This window comes from Neofelis nebulosa, chromosome 6, assembly GCF_028018385.1.
Source record: "Neofelis nebulosa isolate mNeoNeb1 chromosome 6, mNeoNeb1.pri, whole genome shotgun sequence".
In the NCBI taxonomy this organism is placed as follows: Eukaryota; Metazoa; Chordata; class Mammalia; order Carnivora; family Felidae; genus Neofelis; species Neofelis nebulosa.
Window position 1 is genome coordinate 37,722,772 of NC_080787.1, and position 17,531 is coordinate 37,740,302.

Here is a 17,531-nt window from a genome sequence, read left to right on the forward strand (position 1 = left end):
GGCCCTTCACAGTCTGACCTAACCTGTCACAGGCCCAGCTTCCACCACCTTCTTTTACTGTATCCCACGCAGCTCATGCCAAACCAGAGCAGCCCCTCAGCCGTAATAAGCCCTGTGCTTTCCCACCTTGGTCCTTTTGCTCACTTTTTCTTCCTCCCTAGACATGTTCCCTCTCAAATGCTTCCCCCGGCATACCAACCTTGACTCTATACTTGGAGGCTGTCTGCACTTCTGTGTGCTTCCCTAGCTCTTCCCTTGATGTGCTGCCTATAATTAACATATTTATAAGAAGACATACTGGTTGGATTTAAAACGTCCTTGAGAACAAGGGCCATGCTTTGTTCATATTTAGAACCCACAGAATGCCTCTACCTTTCAGAGTGCTAAAACAAAAAAAAGCAAGGAATCTGGGGCTCCTTACGAGCTGTTTGATGTCGGCTATCTTTAACTTCTCTCCGTCTTTCCCCTCACCTGTGTAATTAGAATAAAAATAATAACAACCTGGGGCGCCTGGGTGGCGCAGTCGGTTAAGCGTCCGACTTCAGCCAGGTCACGATCTCGCGGTCCGTGAGTTCGAGCCCCGCGTCGGGCTCTGGGCTGATGGCTCGGAGCCTGGAGCCTGTTTCCCATTCTGTGTCTCCCTCTCTCTCTGCCCCTCCCCCGTTCATGCTCTGTCTCTCTCTGTCCCAAAAAATAAATAAAAAACATTGAAAAAAAAAATAATAATAATAATAATAACAACCTTCACGGAGTGATCACCTGGATTAAATGGTATGATATGTATTTTCAGAAGTATACCTTCCAACATTAGCACTTACTGTTATTATCAGTCACCCAAATGACAGACACTTTTTCATATAAGGCAAGCCAGTGTTACCAACAGGCTAATCGATAGATGAAACAAAACACACCTCAGTGGCTCCTGCCATGATTAATTCCATACTGCTTTCCTGGTTGAGCAGGGAAAGTCAAGAATTAACCACTTCTACAGCTATTCTGCATTAGGCTAATAATGGATCTAAAGCTCCCTAAAGTCAATACATAATAATATATTGCAGTGCTTTAACTCATTTCCAATTGACCCAAATATACTTCAGTGTCAACAAAGACACAAATCAAATTCGGCTGTGCCCAAAAATCTTCAAAGAGAACACCAAAAACCAGGGGCTAAGCTCCTTTGCTCTATTTTCTAGTACACTTTATACCAAACACAAAAGATCCAAATGCTTGGCTCAGGATAAGGGAGAGGCCAGAACAAAGCATTCTCAAACAAACAACAACAGAAATTAAGTGCCCAGCTGTATGTGATGCTACGCTAGATAATTAAGAAAATCACATGAACATTGTTGGTTCCCAGCTTCTAGTAACCTACTGCTTATAAACAGACTTCTCTAATGCATAGGAACTTGTAGAAGCCACCTCCAAAAGAGAGGCGGACAAAAGATTTTTAAAAATATTTTGCGAGTCATGAATCATATTCCTGGAAAAATATATGTACCCAAAAAAATTTCCTGGGCTTCATCAGTAGACATCCATCAGTGGACCCCTGGCAAAACTCTGAATTAAATCAATGAACAAATTACAATAACCAGGTGGAAGGTTCTAAAGGAGTAGGACAGTCACAAAGTCTCAAAGCATGAATCTAGATTACTTAATAGAGGAAAAGGGCTTTCCAATGAAGTGATCTGACAGCTATTCCTTAGCACAAGTGGTCTGCATCAAGATCGAACTGTGTACTACCAAAAGTAACACAAACTGATACCACTGTGCCTCCTGATGTGGTAGAATGGCAAGTATACATGTAGTAATCCTACCAAAAGTATTTAACCTGAAACTAATCAAGAAAAGGAGACAAAATTAGTTGTGGAATATTGTAGGAGACAACTGGCCGAGACTCCTTAAAATGTTAATGTTATGAAAGACCCCTCACCCAAAAAAGACAGAGGTCCTGCTCTGGTTTAAAGGAGACTAAAGAGCTGTTTTGAAGGGACATATGTACCCCAGTGTTTATAGCAGCACTATCAACAACAGCCAAAGTATGAAAAGAGCCCAAATGTCCATCGATAGATGAATGGATAAAGAAGATGTGGTATATCTATACAATGGAGTATTACTCGGCAATCAAAAATGAAATCTTGCCATTTGCAACTACGCGGATGGAACTGGAGGGTATTATGCTAAGTGAAATCAGTCAGAGAAAGATGAGTATCATATGACTTCACTCATATAAGGACTTTGAGACAAAACAGATGAATATAAGGGAAAGGCAACAAAAATATAAAAACAGGGAGGGGAACAAAACAAAAGAGACTCTTAAATATGGTGAACAAACAGAGGGTTAGTGGAGGGGTTGTAGGAGGGGGGATGGGCTAAATGGGTAAGTGGCGGTAAGGAATCTACTCCTGAAATCATTGTTGCCCTATATGCTAACGAATTTGGATGTAAACAAACAAACAAACAAACAAACAAATAAATAAAGGAGACTAAAGAAACACCACAACCAAATGTGATGTGTGATCTTTGGCCGGATCCTGGATTAGGGGGACAAAAGTATCATAAAAGTACATTTCTGGGAGAATTAGAAAAACTTGGAAAAGTAAGAGTGTACATTAGATTATTATTACTTTATAATGTCAACTTTCTGGGGTGTGATACAGTAGTAATGTTTTACGTAAAATAATATTCTCATTCTCAGGAGACACATGCTGTGGTATTTAGGGGTGAGGTGTCATGAAGTCTGCCACTTACTTTCAAATCGTTTATGAGAGTGTGTGTGAGCACAAATATCACAAAAAAAAACTAAAAGCTTTGAGAAAGCATGGCCACCACACATCCAAAGACAATGCCTTTCTTTTCAATGCTCATCAACTGGGGATCAGCTGAACTTTTAAATGAAAATATTGTCAATCAAAAAGCATTTTCTTTTGCTTCTAATCCAAAGGGTAGCAAACAATGGCTTGCTAAAATCCAATAAATAGAAAAACCTGTAAGCTGATCTGCTAACTTTGTAAGTCTCGCTTGATCAAGAAATTTACTCTTCATTTTTGGTTCTAACACTGCAAGGGATACAGATGATTTCAGACAATGGTTCTAGGTAGTATGGAGTTGCTAAGAAGAGGAGTAGCATGAATAATTAAAACACAAAGATAAACAACAATAAAACTTTTTTCAACGTTCAAAGGCAGATAAATCTGGAAGAATAAAGAAAAAAACGGAACTTTCCAAGTTTTTTCCCTTAATTCCAGTTATGTCATTTGGGGTACAGATTTTTATAAGCAAACAAAACAAATTTAAAAAAAACCCTTTTTCCGGGGAACCTGGGTGGGTAGCTCAATTGGGTAAGTATCCGACTCTTGGTTTCGACTGAGGGCATGATCTCACGGTTCCTGAGTTCAAGCCCCGTGTTGGGCTCTGTGCTCGCAGCACAGAGCCTGTTTGGGATTCTCTCTCTCCCTGCTCCTCCTGCTCGGGTACGTGCACACGTGCTTTCTCAAAATAAACAAACATTAAAAACAAACAAACAGCTTTTTCCTTGGGGTGCCTGACTGGCTCATTCTTGCAACTCTTGATCTCGTGGTTACTGAGTTGAGTCCCATGTTGGGTGTAGAGATTACTTAAATAAAAATAAAACTTAAAAACAACAATGACTTTTTTCCTTAATCTAGTTTATATGAAAAAAGGCAGGAAGAACAGACAATTCCTAAAAACCGGCAAGACACACTGAAAAAGTTTCACTTTCTTCATGAGAGAGCCTTTTCTTCTCTCCCCTACTCTCGGTTTATTCTGGATTTAGAACCACTATGTAGCTATGGATATTAATCTAGGATAAAGCTCACTGTTCTGAACTGTCCAAAGGGGGGAAACTGCTACCCGGCACATCAGAGAGGGAACACACAGTTCTGTTATGGACATGCCAGATAAGCAGGCACTCTCCAAAGCGCCAGTCCGCAAACACCTGAGACATAACAGAAAAATGAGAATACGCTTACAATTTCACCAACAGCGTACTGAAAAATTCAGTCAATGTAACTAGACTGTCAGATTCCCCAGATGAGAAGTCCTTTTAAAGCGTTATCCACTAATTCCCCATGTGTATTACTTACTGTGTTGTTCTCTGTTAAAATATAGATAACTTGTATCAGGTTATCCTACTGTCTACCAGGAGAGTTTTCAGAAAGATTAAAAAAAAAAAAAAAAAAAAAAGAATATAGGAACTAGATACTTGGTTAACAGCACAGAACATTACAGTAGCATTCTTTCTACGTAACACAGATGCCTGAGCCATAAAGGTTTTCAGCCTCCTAGAACTAAAACACAAAAGAAAGAAATATACCGTGGGGCTTAATCCATCTTAATGCAGTAATTCATCTTAATTTTGAATATACTCGAGTAAGGATGAACTGAAAAGCCCTCGCTGATTTTCTTTTTAATTTTTTTTTAACGTTTATTTATTTTTGAGACAGAGAGAGACAGAGCATGAATAGGGGAGGAGCACAGAGAGAGGGAGACACAGAATCTGAAACAGGCTCCAGGCTCTGAGCTGTCAGCACAGAGCCCGACGCGGGGCTCGAACTTATGGAGTGTGAGATCATGACCTGAGCCGAAGTCGGACGCTTAACCGAATGAGCCACCCAGGCGCCCCTGCCCTCACTGACTTTCAACCCAGGCCTCCGTCAAACATTCAAGTCCAGGAACACACCAGCATGTTAGGAGGAGTTCCCAGACAACAAAAGATAAATATGCATGCAGAGGAAAGAAGATCACAGATGAAGACAGAAGGTAACGTCCTTCCTCCACACTGGGGAGGGGAATGGAAAGATGATGAAGACTACTGCCACGTGTGCCCGTACATTTTTTTCTCCTTCAAAAAAGAAACCTGTGAAAAATGGCCAATAAGCATATGAAAAGACGCTCAACATCATTAGTTATTAGGGAAATGCAAAACAAAATCACAATGAGATATGTAAAGGGGAAAATGATCCCCTTCTCTCCTTCTAGGTTCTTAGGCTGGTCTAACAATTAAATTTACCTAAGACAGATTAACAGGAGGGAAAAAAAAAAACCCACAAATTTTGTATCTGTGAGAACCCCAAAGATAGGAAGCTCCCAGACACTCAAGCAAGTGAGGCTTATAAGCCATCCTGAGCTATGGTAGGAGTCTAGAACTTCAAGGAGGAGGAAGACAATTCACAGGAAGATGGGAGGAACAGATGTTTTATAAGCAAATGTCTGCCCTGCCATGTAGATAAATCTTTTTTATATAAAAAGTTATCTCTGGTATTAGCTCTCTTCGTGGTACAGGCCCTCTATCTAAATTTTTTTAGGCAGTTAAGGGAGAGGTAGAGGTTAAAAACAAAAACAAAAACCAAACGTCTTCCTGAGTCTATTAGACCTCGATTGCCTTCAGCTCAAAATAACCCACGTGACAAAGTGGCATCTTCTGGGGTCACATATTCTGCCTCCCTCTTAGATACCACTTCACACCTATTAGAATGGCTATATGAGAACTTAAAATTATGAGTGTTGGGGAGATGCAGACAAACTGGAACCCTCATGCTTTACTGGTGGGGATATAAAATGGTGCATGCCCTGTGGTTCATCAAAATGTTAAACACAGAATCACCATTATGATCCACTTATTCTACTCCTGCAAATACACTCAAAGGAAGTGAAAGAAGAGACTTGTACAGCAATCTTCATAGCAACACTATTCATAATGGCCAAAAGGTGGAAACAATCCAAGTGTGCATAAACAAGACATGGTGTGTGCATATATGTATTATTAAAATATCTGGCCATAAAAAAATAAAATTCTAACACATGCTACAACATGGATAAACCCTAAAAACATTATGCTAAGTGAAATAAGCCAGACACAAAAGGGCAAATATCACATGACTCTTTTTTTTTTTTTAATTTTTTTTTCAACGTTTTTTATTTATTTTTGGGACAGAGAGAGACAGAGCATGAACGGGGGAGGGGCAGACAGAGAGGGAGACACAGAATCGGAAACAGGCTCCAGGCTCCGAGCCATCAGCCCAGAGCCTGACCCGGGGCTCGAACTCGCGGACCGCGAGATCGTGACCTGGCTGAAGTCGGAAGCTTAACCGACTGCGCCACCCAGGCGCCCCCACATGACTCTTTTATGAGGTACCTAGAACAGGCAAATTCACAAAGTCAGAAAAGTAGAATAGAGAATTACTAGGGGCTGGGGGAAGGGGAACGGACAGTTGTTTAATGCGTGCAGAGTTTCTGTCTGGGAAGGTGAAAAAGTTCTGGAGAACAACAGTGGTAATAATTGCGCAGCAATGTGAACGTATGGTCACTGCACTGTACATTCAAAACTGGTAAAAACTGCAAATTTTGTTATGTGTATTTAAGTACAATCAAAAAAGGAAACAAGAAAGAAATCTGAGGCGAGAGCAGATGGAAATTAGCAGAACAGTCAGCCAGACTTAACTTCTCTTTAATCCTCCCACCTTCACCGTAACTGAAGACGCCTTTCTCGTTTCCAGGGTACATCCAAGGTTGGGAACCGAGTCTCCAGCAGTGACTGCTGCATCAATTCTTCAGAGACTGAAGGCTCAGATGTCCGGTCAATGAGACAGCAGAGCAAAAGGAATTCTAAATGGGATTACCACTTTATAGCTAGACACTATTTCCTCCTTCATTGTAACTCTTAGATACATACGACGCTTTGGTAAACTCACTTTTCTCAGTTCAAGCAGTTACTGAAGAAAGCAAAGTTAACAGACCAAATTTATAATTACTTCTGTCACTGACCACTTGGATGAATTACTATTCTCATTAAAAACAAAACAAAACAACAACAAACCCTAGAAAATATTAGACCAGCCAAATGTCAAAGGTTGGAAGACAGTACTAAATTATCAACTTTCTCCAAGATGACACTGGAATCACAGAAAACTTTGCAAAGCTCTAACTGAGCTGGAAAACAAAAAGTGTGTCACTGAACCAGAAGGCAGAAGGGATCACACTAAAGGAGAGAACAAAGAAGCGCAAATTGACTTCTAAATACCGACAGTAAGAGACCAGCTCTTCCCCATGGAGTCTGTGGTCAGCTTCACAAAAAAAGCAGGAGTGGGCCAGAGAAATTAAGTAGAGAGACATGTCTAGGAAGAGAGCAGAAGCTGTGTTTGGGTCAGTTAGGCCAGTTAGGTTTCCTTCCCTCCCTAGTGCACAAGGTGGCTCCCATTCTTTATAGAAGATACAGGGATTTTCTTTATTCTTGGGGTTCAGACAGATCACCAGAATATACTGTGGTTATTTGTTTTCTTTCCTTAATTCCTGCAGGGCCTTGATATCCTGGCCCTCAACTGCTGAAGGTGAGTCTTTGGGGGATCTCAGGGGAGGTGCTACTATTATTTCTTTTCCTTCCATGTCTGTCCTCTGCCTCTAAAAGTCTTGCTAGACAGACTGTGGACATCTTGGTTCTATCCTTCAGATCTCTTAAGCATGTTCCTAAACATGGGATAAATATTAGAATCACCTGGGAAGCTTTAAAAAGCCACTGATGCCTCTACCCTATTCCCAGAGAATCTGTATATAATTGAGCTATGCTGGGGCCAAGGCATCAGTGATTTTAAAAAGTTATCTCAGATGATTCTAATGTGCACACAGGGTTGAGAGACATTGAGCTTTTCTCTTCAATTCCATCACTGGCTTTTGGTTCTATATTCTAAGAGATTTCCTTTGACGGAATTTATAGATTACTATTTGGTTATCAACTATGTCCATTATTTCATTTATTCTGTTCAAAGGATCTTTTATTTTTTATTGTTTATTTATTTTTGAGAGAGACAGAGAGCACGAGCAGGGGAGGGGCAAAGACGGAGAGAGAATCAGAAGCAGGCTCCAGGCTCTGAGCTGTCAGCACACAGCCTGACACGGGGCTTGAACCCACGAACCATTAGATCATGACCTGAGCCGAAGTCGGATGCTTAACCAACTGAGCCACCCAGGCACTCCTTTTCAAAGGATTTTTATAAACAGTGTTTTTTATTTCTGTACACTCTTATCACCCGATTGAACATTTTTCTTAGCATGTCTTTATTTTGTAGATGCAATCACTTCTCAAACATTTAAGGGTTGCTCTTAGGATAAAATGGAACATCTATGAATAAGTATTTGGCTAAAAGTTTTGTTTTTCATTTTGCAGGGGGAACATTGCTGACAATGTGTATCCCCTAGTATCTCCCCTGGACACTGGGCAGTGGTAAAGGTTGAAAGGTTAAGAAAGGGAAATGAGAGAAAGATAGCGAATTCCAAGTTAAAAGTTAAGTAGAAGGGGAGTGTATAAAGATGTGAAAGTGACAAGGGAGCCATTTGATATTTGTGCTACACTTATAAAGGGAAAAGGTAAAATGCTTTAGGCGAAAGGGAAGTAGAGAGCACAGACTTAAAAAGCGAAAAGGACCAGAAAGACTTAAATATACAGAGGAAAGAGTCAGGAGGAAACAGAAAAGTAATGACTTAAGAGTAGGAAGAACACAAGTGTACATTTGTTAATCACTTAAACATTTATAGATTGCTTAAGTTACCGCTAAGTTAACCATATGGCTAAATAAAATATGCTAAAGTTTTTCCTCAATAGAATAACATGGGAGTGTTTAAATAAAATTTGGCAAGGGGAGCCTGGGTGGCTCAGTCGGCTGAGCATCCAACTTCGGCTCACGTCATGATCTCACAGTTCATGAGTTCGAGCCCCACGTCGGGCTGGCTCTGTGCTGACAGCTCAGAGCCTGGAGCCTACTGCAGATTCTGTGACTCCCCTCTCTCTTCCCCTCCCCTGCTCACGCTCTGTGTCTCTCTCAATAATAAATAAACGTTAAAAAATTTTTTAAATAAAATTTGGCAAATTCACACTACAAAAATATAATGCAGTCTTTGAAAAGGATGAGATAAATCTAGATAGTACAAAATGACTTAGTTAAGAGTCTAAACACCAGAAACATCCAAATAGCTGAATTAAGATTTTATAAATGCTCATCCACTGGTGGGGGGGGGGGGGGGGGGAGGAGAAACACTGTAGTAAATGAAGTGTATTGTTACGGTGCATAGTGCCCAGTGCCCAGTGGTGATTTGGTCCTCTGGGTTGTTTAGGGGAAAAAAAAAAAAAAAAAGTCAACTGATGATATCACAGAGGGTAATACATGTGACAATGTGGTATTATTTTAATTGTATCAACCAACCACGGTTCCCAGTTTGTAGATTTTGCCATGTGCAAACATTTTACAGCACTGGATTACAATTATGCAAATATAACATGTCAAATTTTTTTTATCATGGTTTTTTCTTAGAGTTAAGATAGCTAAATTCCAGAAATATTAACATAGAACAGGTAAGGTTTTAGCCATTCCAGATAAAATAACCTTCTAATAAGGACATGAAAAGATGAAAAGATGTCTAAGATGTCCTATTAAGCAAATGGTGAGTTGCAAACACTTTGTAATATGATCCTATTTTTAGAAGGAACATAGGGTGTATGTGTGTATAATATTGCTTATATACACAAAAAGTTTGGAAAGATACATACTATTAAAACAGCCAGTAAAGACAGCTCTGGAGAATGAGATCTGGGAGGAGAAGGGTAAGAAGGAATTTTCACTTTGTAATTTTATTTTAGATAATTTAAATAGTTTAATGCTGAGGATCTATTACTTTCATATTTTTCCTTAAACTTAGGACAAAAAGATGAAATACTTCATGATTCCACTCATCAGAACTTTTTTTTTCTCTTCAATTTAATGAAAACATTTTGGAGTGCCTTCGATGCAGAGGAAGAAAACTCTGATTGAGCAAAGAATCCTTGTGAGACACCCAGAAGGCAGTCAGACACGAGGCCTGAGCTCAGAAGAGAAGTCTGCATGTTCACCGGGAAGTTACCAGACTCTACATGGAAATTAAGATGAAAATATACACAGTAGTTGCAATTACTACTAAGCAAATAAAACCGTGTTCTCAAACTTATAATGTCCAAGCCCCACTTCTGAGTACTAACACCCGTAGTGATACAGTTGAACAGCTTAAAAACCACAAACCATCCCCAAAGAAGACAGCAATATTAACAATGATAGATTTATTTATTTTTTTTTTTTAAAGTGCTTTTTTAATTTTTTTTTTTTTCAACGTTTTTTATTTATTTTTTTTGGGACAGAGAGAGACAGAGCATGAACGGGGGAGGGGCAGAGAGAGAGGGAGACACAGAATCGGAAACAGGCTCCAGGCTCCGAGCCATCAGCCCAGAGCCTGACGCGGGGCTCGAACTCACGGACCGCGAGATCGTGACCTGGCTGAAGTCGGACGCTTAACCGACTGCGCCACCCAGGCGCCCCACCAATGATAGATTTAAAAGATCTCTCAGCACTGGGGTGCCTGGATGGTTCAGTAAATCGAGCATCGACTCTTAATTCCGGCTTAGGTCAACATCCCAGGGTCGTGGGATAGAGGCCCAGGTCTGGCTCCATGCTGAATGTGGAGCCTGCTTAAGATTCTCTTCTCTCTCCCTCCGCCCCTCCCCTGTTCGACAGTGTGCCGTCAATCAATAAGATCTTTTAGCACTTTGAAAGCACTAGTCCTCTCACTGTCCTTTAATAGCATACCATGGTTCAAATATAATTATTTACTATTCTTTTACCTCCTCAGGCAAGCATGTGAATGAATCCTTCCCTGGTACTTGACTTTAGGCATTGCCTCTTGGCTGTGACTCACTGTAGCCTGCTCCGCATCAAGTCATGAAACCCCCTTAGCCCCAAGGTACATCTGATAGGTATCGTTGGTCAGACTTGTGGTAGAGACTGCTAGCAATTCTCAAGTCTCTTTTTCTCCACTTCTTCCTAATTAATAAAACCCTTAGTTTTTAACTGAACACAAAGCTTCCCAAATGAAGCCCCAATGTCCTCCCTTACAGCTAAATATGGCCGTGTAACTAAATTCAGGCCAATGGGATGTAAGGAAAATATATCCATAAAGGAACAGGTAGCCAGAACACTATAAGGACACATGTGAGTTAAAAGCTGAAAGATAAGTGGCCATTCAACAAATATTTACTGAGCACCTACTATGTGTCAGACACTGTTTGAGCCAAGGGAGATACAGCAGTAGTGAACAGAAACAATTTCTATCTCCTCAGAACTTACATTCTGGTAAAGGTAAAGACAGGAGTAAGCCTTTATTACCTGTTTATGTTTTTGATAGAAAAATCAAATTTGTGGGGCACCTGGGTGGCTCAGTCAGTTAAGTGTCCGACTTCAGCTCACGATCTTATGGTTCATGGGTGCGAGCCCCACGTTGGTCTCTGTGCTGACAGCTCAGAGCCTGGAACCTGCTTTGGATTCTGTGTCTCCCTCTCTCTGCCCCTCCCCTGCTCATGTTCAGTCTCTATCTCTCAAAAATAAACAAACATTAACAAAATTTTTTAAAAAATCAAAATTCTACCTGTGCCACAGTGGAAGATTATCAACCTGGGTTGGTTCATAGGGTCAAACAGTTTGCTTCCAAGTCTGCTGATGATTTCTAAGAACAGGCCAACAAGGTAACGCATGACAAAGGTCTGCAAACACTGTACATTGTGTCCTACTCATTTGTGTACCTCTACCACCTAGCCTAAGTGAATGGCAAAAAAGCACTCAACAAACACTGAAATAAACGAATGGTGATTTTCAAAAGTAGTCAATATAAAAATGGTAAAATATAAGATGCTAGAGTAAGGAATCAGTACTGAAATATCATTACCAGTTGACTATATTCCCCCTCCAAATCTACTATGAAAAAATCTAGAGAATTACACTGTACCTGAGTGTTCAACTATAAAAAAAAAAAGTAAAAATAATATTCTGTTCTAATCAGGAACAGTAACTAACAAAACCCTGGCATAACTAGTATATCTCTGAAATGCACTGTAAGTACATGTCTGTGCATATATACACATAATAGATTCATCTTTTGAGAGAGAGAGAGAGAGAGAGAGAGAACATGTACACAAGTGAGTAAGGGGCAGAGGGAGGGAGTGAGAAAGAGAATCCCACAAGGGAGAGAGAGAGAGAGAGAGAGAGAGAGAGAGAGAGAGAGAGAGAGAGAGAGAGAGGGAAAGAGAGAGACAGAGAGGCAGGGCTCACCCAAAGCGCGGCTTAAGCTCACCTAATGTGGGACTCGAACTCACAAACTGTGAGATCATGACCTGAGCCAAAGTCAGATGCTCAATGATTGAGTCACCCAGGCGCCAGTAGATTCATCTTATTAATATCAATTTGGCTTACACACAGGCAGTAAGAACAGAACACTACACCTAGCTGTCTATCTCTTGAGTACACATTAAATAGCAACTAGACGAAGAGATGGTTCCCAGCTGGAACGCAGAGAGAAGAAACCTAGTATAAAAGTTCTGCATAACACTGTATCCCCTTATGGTACTGTCTCATTAAAGCACTGTAATATAGGGGCGCCTGGGTGGCGCAGTCGGTTAAGCGTCCGACTTCGGCCAGGTCACGATCTCGCGGTCCGTGAGTTCGAGCCCCGCGTCAGGCTCTGGGCTGATGGCTCAGAGCCTGGAGCCTGTTTCCGATTCTGTGTCTCCCTCTCTCTCTGCCCCTCCCCCGTTCATGCTCTGTCTCTCTCTGTCCCAAAAATAAATTTAAAAAAAAAAAAAAAAAAAAAAAAGCACTGTAATATAAATGAAGCAGATTTAAGATAGGGCCTTAATACATGTTTTCCAAGGTCCATTTTTTAAAAATTTTTTTAAATGTTTATTTTTGGGAGAGAGAGAGAGAGACAGAGACAGAGACAGAGAGACAGAGAGAGAGAGAGACAGAGTAAGAGGTGGGTGGGGAGAGATGAGCAGAGAGAGGAAGACACAGAATCCGAAGGAGACTCCAGGCTCAGTCTGAGCTGTTAGCACAGAGCCCAACATGGGACTTGAACTCACAAACCACAAGATCATGACCTGAGCTGAAGTTGGACACTTAACTGACTGAGCCACCCTGGTGGCCCCATTATTTTTTTAAAGTAGTTTTTAAGCTTTTTTTTTTTTTTTTTTTTTTTTTTTGAGAGAGAGAGATAGAGACCAAGTGGGGGAGGGGCAGAAAGAGAGGGAGACAGAATTCCAAGCAGGCTCCATGCTGCCAGTGCACAGCCCAATGTAGGGCTCAAACTCATGAACCGTGAGATTGTGACCAAGGTCCATTATTATGTCCAACAGAAAAACTGTATGAGAATAGCATTTCAGGTCTGTGAACAAAACCTTAGGTAGAAGAACAGAAACCTTGGCTACCTTAAATCCCCACCATACAGGTGCAGGAGGAGAACAGCAGCTGAAGACAGAGAGGGGAAAGAGTGCTGCTCTCCAGATTAATGTCCAGGGACTTCTGTCTGGGCACTGGGTTTTCAGAACAGGTATCTTCCATTACAGGAGAGAGGCAGTGTTTGGGGAAACGTCTGGAGAAAAATAGAATCTATAAGCCTGTTAACAGGGCGAGAATATGGAAAATTATTTTTGATGTATCCCCACCCTCTCCCAGAACCCTCCATTTTGCCTTGGTACTTTCCCCTGTATGCATATCAAGTTACTGACCAGTGAAGTTTGTTAATGGGACTTACTCCATCCCTTAAGGATCAGGCTCTTAGGACCTTCCTAGATGACAAATTAATCCCATAATCAATCCTGTCAACTAGACAAAGATTCGTCTATCTCCCTACATAAACACCCTCTTTGGATAAGTGACTCAGATATTCCACAATTCTGGAACAAATTTCTCATTAAAGGGTATACATACAGTAGAGCACTGAACCACGCCTGAATGTAAACTATGATCTATTGCTAACTAGCTATGGAATCTTTGGCTGTCGCTCAGTTTCTCCATCTATAAATTTCAGGTTAGAGTACAATGACATCTAAGATTTATTCCAACTAATATTTTATATTTAGAATCAGTTTTTGGTGAGTAAATACATATTTTACTTTATGGGAAAATGAGATTTGAAATGTGGAAGGGAAAGTAATTCCCAAGGAATGGAAAAAGTTACTTTGGTATTATAGAATTCACTTTTCACTGCAACTCTCCAGCAAAACACTATTAATTCTGAGCTTTACCACCTTAGATACTGCATTCGTATTTTACAGCTGCAGTAACAAATTACCACCAACACACAGGTTAGGTAATACACATTTATTATCTTATAGTTCTGGAATCAGAAACAGATCTCTCTGGGATAAAATCAAGGTGTAAGCAGGGCTGCAATTCCTTCTAGAAACTCTAGGAGAAAATCTATTTCCTTGCTTTTTCCAAATTCTAGAGGCCACCTACATTCCTTGGTTCATGGCTCCTTCCTCTATTTTCAAAGTAACAATATTGTGGTGCTCCTGGGTGACTCAGTCACTTTAGCATCCAACTTCGACTCAAGTCATGATCTGAGTTTGTGAGTTCGAGCCCTTCATCAGGCTCTGCACAGGCAGCATGGAGCCTACTTGGGATTCTCTCTACCCTCCCCCACCCCGACTCTCTCTCAAAATACATAAACTTAAAAGAAATTAAAAATAACAATATTGCATGTCTCTGATCATTCTTATGCAGTCACATTGCCTTCTGATCACAGCCAGAAAAGTTTCTCTGCTTTCTTAAATTTCTTAAGAATCCCTGTGATTATGTCGGGCCCATTTGGGTCATACAGGATAATCTCCCCATCTCAAAGTTTTTAATCACATCTACAAAGTCCCTTCTGTGTAAGGTAACATATTGACAAATTCCAGAGATTAGGATGTGGACATATTTAAGGGGCCATTATTCTACCTAACATAGATACCTGGTCATCCAATCAAAATCCTAAGAATTTTTCTCCCAAGCCCAGAATACTGTTGACTTCCTCCATTTTCTCTTTAGGGTTCTTATAACATTCCTATTTATCATCCAGTTGAACAACAATATTCTAATCTGACAATAAAATTAAACCTAACATTTGATGTATATCATTCTGAAAATTCCTTTAGAATTTCAGAAAGCCTAAGTTGGAACATTTATTATAGTTTTTCAGTTTCATGATAAATTAAAACTGTAAGTAAACTCGGACACCTGGGTGGCTCAGTCGGTTAAGCGTCCAACTTCAGCTCAGGTCATGATCTTGCGGTTATGAGTTCGAGCCCCGTGTCGGGCTCTGTGCTGACAGCTCAGAGCCTGGAGCCTGCTTCAGATTCTGTGTCTCCCTTTCTTTCTCAAAATAATAAATAAATGTTTAAAAAAAAAAACAAAACTATCAAAATTTGATCATACACAATGGACCTGTTCCTACCCCAAACTTAATCACTGAAAATTATTTAAAAAATTATTGAGTCCCTTATGTGATTCTGAAATTTGAGCAACACAATATAAACACTGAAGAACACACAAGTACATTTGTTTTAAAATTTTTTTAAGGTTTTTTTGCTCTCTCTCTAAAATTAATAAACATCAAAAAAAATTTATGGGAATGCAAGCTGGTGCAGCCACTCTGGAAAACAGTATGGAGGTTCCTCAAAAAAACTAAAAATAGAACTACCCTACAACCCAGCAACTGCACTACTAGGCATTTATCCACGGGATACAGGTGTGCTGTTTCGAAGGGACACATGCACTCCCATGTTTATAGCAGCACTGTCAACAATAGGCAAAGTATGGAAAGAGCCCAAATGTCCATCGACGGATGAATGGATAAAGAAGATGTGGTATATACATACAATGGAGTATTACTTGGCAATCAAAAAAAATGAAATCTTGCCATTTGCAACTATGTGGATGGAACTGGAGGGTATTATGCTAAGTGAAATTAGAGAAAGACAAAAATCATATGACTTCACTCATATGAGGACTTTAAGAGACAAAACAGATGAACATAAGGGAAGGGAAACAAAAATAATATAAAAACAGGGAGGGGACAAAACAGAAGAGACTCATAAATATGGAGAACAAACTGAGGGTTGCTGCAGGGGTTGTGGGAGGGGGGATGGGCTAAATGGGTAAGGGGCACTAAGGAATCTACTCCTGAAATCATTGTTACACTATATACTAATTTGGATGTAAATTTTAAAAAATAAAAAATAAAATAAAAAGAAATAAAATAAAGAAGGTACAACCCTTAAAAATTTTTTTAATAAAAATAAAAACACATTTAGTGACATATATTTAACATACAATAACTTGCACATATTTAAAGTATACAATTTGGTAAGTTTTGACATACGTACATATATCTGTAAAGCCATCACTACAACAAAGATGAGCATATCTGTCATTCCAAAAAGTCTTGTGTCCTTTTATGATTCATTCCTCTCCAGCTCACGTCTCCAGACCTCTAATCTGCTTTCTGAATAGTTTATATTTCATAGGATTTCATATAAATGGAACCATGTCTCTTTCCTGGCTTTTATTACTGTAATTATATTGAGACTCAAACACATTACAGTGTGTATCAATAGTTCCTTCCTTTTTATTGCTGAGTAATATCCCATTGTATGAAGACAGTGCAAACTGTATTTGCCTGCTGACGCACATTTGAATTATTTGCATACTGATACACATTTGGACTGTTTTCAATTCCTGTCTTTTACAGATAAAGATGCTGTGAATATCTAGGTACAATCTCTATGTGGTCATGTGCATTCAACTCTCCCAGATAAGTGCCTAGGAGTAGAATGGCTAAGTCATAGGGTAGGAGTCCATTTTAGGTCGTTAAGAAAGTGCCAAACTTTTTTCCAAAGGGGCTATAAAACCTTGCATTCCCACCAGGATCAGGTGCTCCACATCCTCACCAACACTTGGTACTGCAAGCCTTTTTAACTGAAAACATCCTAACAAGTTTGTAGCGGTATCTTATCGAGGTTTTAATCTACATTTCCCTAATGATATGGCTCATCTTTTCATATGTTTATCTGCTATCCATGCATTTTCTCTGGCGAAATGCCCACTTGTATCTTTTGCCTATTTTTTACTGGGTTGTTTTCCTATCGCTGAGTTTTGAGGATTCCTTATATATTCTAAGTAAGTCTTTAACCAGAAAAGTGATTTGTGGGGGCGCCTGGATGGCTCAGTCAGTTAAGCGTCTGTCCGACTCTTGATTTTGGCTCAGGTCATGATGTCGCATTCGTGAGTTCAAACCCCGCTTAGGGCTCTGCGCTGACAGTGCAGAGCCTCCTAGGGAGTCTCTCCCCCTCCTCCCCTGCTCTCTCTATATCAAAATAAGTAAGCCTGAAGAGAAAAAAGAGAAAGAGAAAGAAAAAGAAATGGGATTTGTGAATATTTCTCCCATTCTGTGACTTGTCCTTGTTCTCTTAAAGGTGGCTTTCAAAGAGATATTAATATTGATATAGTCCAACTTATCTTTTTTTTTTTAAAAATAAATCATGCTTGGGGCGCCTGGGTGGCTGGTCGGTTGAGTGTCCGACTTCGGCTCAGGTCATGATCTCACAGTCTGTGGGTTCGAGCCCCGCGTCGGGCTCTGTGCTGACAGCTCAGAGCCTGAAGCCTGTTTCAGATTCTGTGTCTCCC

At 40.2% G+C, this 17,531-nt stretch overlaps 1 protein-coding gene across 7 annotated transcripts in view; it reads right to left on the reverse strand.

Moving 5' to 3' along the window:
• Positions 1 to 17,531, reverse strand: part of FKBP5 (FKBP prolyl isomerase 5) — a 121,432-nt gene that overhangs the window by 60,474 nt on the left and 43,427 nt on the right. The window lies entirely within an intron of this gene.